Source organism: Triticum dicoccoides, chromosome 7A (genome assembly GCF_002162155.2).
Source record: "Triticum dicoccoides isolate Atlit2015 ecotype Zavitan chromosome 7A, WEW_v2.0, whole genome shotgun sequence".
Lineage (NCBI taxonomy): Eukaryota > Viridiplantae > Streptophyta > Magnoliopsida > Poales > Poaceae > Triticum > Triticum dicoccoides.
Genome location: NC_041392.1, coordinates 711,706,770 through 711,710,227, shown reverse-complemented (window position 1 = coordinate 711,710,227; position 3,458 = coordinate 711,706,770). Strand labels below are relative to the sequence as shown.

The 3,458-nt window shown below is 52.9% G+C and overlaps 1 pseudogene; it reads left to right on the top strand.

The window, feature by feature from the left end:
* The first annotated feature begins 322 nt into the window (after window positions 1–322).
* Window positions 323–2,084, top strand: LOC119333995 (annotated as a pseudogene).
* Window positions 2,085–3,458: the final 1,374 nt, after the last annotated feature.

The following is a 3,458-nucleotide window of genomic DNA, read 5'->3' as shown; positions in this document are numbered from 1 at the left end:
TACAAAATCGAAACACTTGTTTTAGGATGGAGGAAGTATGAAATAAAAGGTTCCCGGGAACCCCGTGAATGAAAACATTAAACGGACCGCGCATTTCCGAAAACCCCAGGGCGCTCGCTAATTGTAATTGGGCGCGTCAAAATCCCTTTTAACCGCGTCGAGACCTTTGAAATTGGGCGCGCCAAAATCCTTCGTCAGTTCCCGCTATTTCTTCCGCCCATAAAAACCAATCTCCCGAATCCCTCGTTCCCCATTCTCCAATCTCACCGCCACCATCATCCCCCAAGCCACGCGCCGCAAAGCCGTCCCGCGCTGTGAATCAATGGATGCGCCGCCGCCGCCGTCGCCGGCGGCGCACAACCTCAAGAAGCGCAAGTTGGACCGACGGGACGAGCAAGAACCGCCAGCGGAGAGCGGCAGGGCCAGGGACGGGGTCGGCCTCGACTTCATCAACGCCCTCCCCGACGACCTCCTGTGCACCATCATCTCTCTCCTCCCCACCAAGGACGGCGCCCGCACGCAGGTCCTTGCCCGCCGGTGGCGGCCCCTCTGGCGCTCCGCGCCCCTCAACCTCATCGGTGATGGCCTCTCTGGCTAGGAGGGTAAGCGCGTCGTCCACATCTCGAAGATCCTCGCCGATCACCCCGGCCCGGCCCTTCGCCTCTCGCTCCCCTGCCTCCATGAACGCTACCACGGCAAGATTGACGGCTGGCTTCGTTCCCAGGCCCTCGCCGACCTCCAAGAGCTCAGCTTCGGCTACGACCCCCCAGGCTTCCCATGCTGGCCGCGGACGACCCCGCCGCCCCCGATACCATAGTCCGCTCTCCGCTTCGCACCGACACTCCGCGTCGCTAGAATCAGCTACTGCTATTTCCCCAAGCTGCCTGCCGAGTCTCTGAATTTTCCGCACCTCAAGCAGCTCGCCATGTACAAGGTCACCATCTCGGACTTGTCTGCGTCATCTCTGAATTTTCCGCACCTCAGACAGCTCACCACGCACGAGGTCACCATCTCGGGGGACGCTCTGCACAGCCTGCTCTCTGGCTGCTTTTCACTGGAAAGCCTCTTACTGAAAAATAATGTTGGCGTGGGCCGCCTCCGAATCAGCTCCCCTACTCTTAGGAGCATAGGCTTTTCTGCTTGTCATGACCTGACCATCGACGACGCCCCTTGCCTTGAGAGGTTGCTGCCACTCTCTCCAGACTATGGTCCCTCGACAGTCCAGATCATCAAAGCACCCAAGCTGCAGAGACGACGGTTTTGCTGTCAAATGGCACATCCAAACTCCATATTGGAACCACTGATTTTCAGGTAAACAACAGGTTTCCAGAGTCATGCCATCTGAATTCATACCTAAAAAGGTTATTCTTCTTATTATCTGCATAAAAAGGTTATTGTTCTTATTCTGTCTGCCATTTTCTTCAGGAAATGCCTGCTATCAGCGTGACAACCATCATGCACACGGTGAAGTTTTTGGTTATCGACTCTGCTGGCCCTGATCTCAATGCAGTAATTGGCTTCCTCAAGTGCTTTCCCTGCTTAGAGAGGCTGTACATCATTGTGAGTACTCGTCTCTGCTTGTTTTAACTGGCAGCATCAGCATGACTAACTTTTGCTCTAGTCGATTAACCAACTGCCTTTACATTGTTTATTATTTCCATCTCCAGTCGCACCTACAGAGAGGCATGAAAAATGTGCGGAAATATGACCCATTGGATCCAATTGAATGCCTTACGCTCCATCTCAAAAAAAGTGGTCTTGCAGAACTACCGTGGCAACAAGCCTGATGTGGATTTTGCCAATTTTTTCATCTTCAATGCAATGGTGCTAGAACAAATGATATGTATAGCCTTCAACAGCCCCAGTGAAAAATGGATGTCTAATCAACATAGACGGTTGCAAATGGACAACAGAGCTTCTCTAGATGCTCGATTTGAATTCAAACGATATTTCTGTTGGGATTAGGCTTGGTTCCATGATAACAAGCATACTCATGATTTATCTGTTGCGAATCCCTTTGCTGATAGGTTCGAGAATACCATCCTTTGACATGGCATGCCACTATATGTCTGGTCTTGCTTCTTTTATAGTTTGAAGTTATCCCACTCTTCTGATTCTTTGTTCTGCTGTGCTTGAACGTTGTTTACTATCTTTTCTGTTTATGTCATATTGTAAGATGTGTTAGCTTTTTATACCATCAGCTAGCAGCTACTATGCTTCTGTATTGCATGTAATGGAGGCAAGGCCTATGATATTTTAGAAGTTTTATTCCCTTTCCGCTCAGTTTGAGTGTTATTTAGTATCTTCTCTGTATAGGCTGTAGTGTTTTGTTTTCTTTTTGGTGTCATATTGTAAGTTGTTTATACCAGCAGTTATCAATACTACTATGGTTCTACACTGCCTTCAGTAAATTTAGGGCCTATATAATATATATTTCTGTACCACGAACTAAACCATGTACGGTTCATCATCAATTAGGTCGATATTACAGAAAAAAGGTTTATGGAGATTGAGTGATAGTGCTGTCCTGGTCCACTAAATGGAGCGAGTAGTTCTCATGACTCATCTTTCTGTGCATTTGTTCCTTCTTCGGTGGCAGTTCGGTGGTGGAACATTGGTTTTTACCGAAAAAGGGTTTCCCCCCGCTTTGTATTCCAAAGCAAACCACCAAAGTACACATCGCAATGCTGGGGCGAGCAGCACAACAAGCCCAAAGAAAAAGAAGAAGACAGAATGCCAACAACGGCAGCTCGACAAAGCGCGGATGACCCACGACCGCTGCCCTCCGGAAACAAACCACCACAGCCCAAGGCTCTGAACTACCGCGAACTAAGCAGCACCTCCAAAAAGGGATGCGACGCCGACGACGTTGTTGCCCGGACAAGTCCTAGGGTTTCCCCAGTACGCGGAGGGAGGTGGGGGATAGCTACTCCCGACGCCCTCCAGGAAGGGATAGTGGCACCCGCCGGTGTCACCGCATCGGAGCTGGACGAACCGGCAAGGATTTCTCCCACACGCCAAACCCCACCAGCCAATCGGAGCCGACCAGCCAAACCACCGCCCAACTATGCGCCACGACGGTTGCGCCGCCACCAACACCGTCTCGCTGCGAACACCACCACGAGGCCCAGAAGAGCGGGGAGAAGATCTGAGCGACGGGAGCAACAACATCAAGGCCGAGCGGGGGGGAACCACCTCCACCGCCGTCGTGCGGGAGGCCCGCGCCTCCGGCACCGTCGCGGTAGCCGTCCGGACACGGCAGCGGGGCATACCAGGCCACCCCCGGCCCGGCCAGGCCCAAAACGGGCCCGCTAAGCCCCGCCGGCCATGCTGCAACAAGCTGGCGTCGATGCCGCCAGCCCCCGCCGATCATTGCTGCACGCCACCGCCTCCTGGAGGCCACGCCGATGTTGCGCCTGTCGCCGGCCCGCCTCGACAGAGATGGAGCCCAAAGGGCC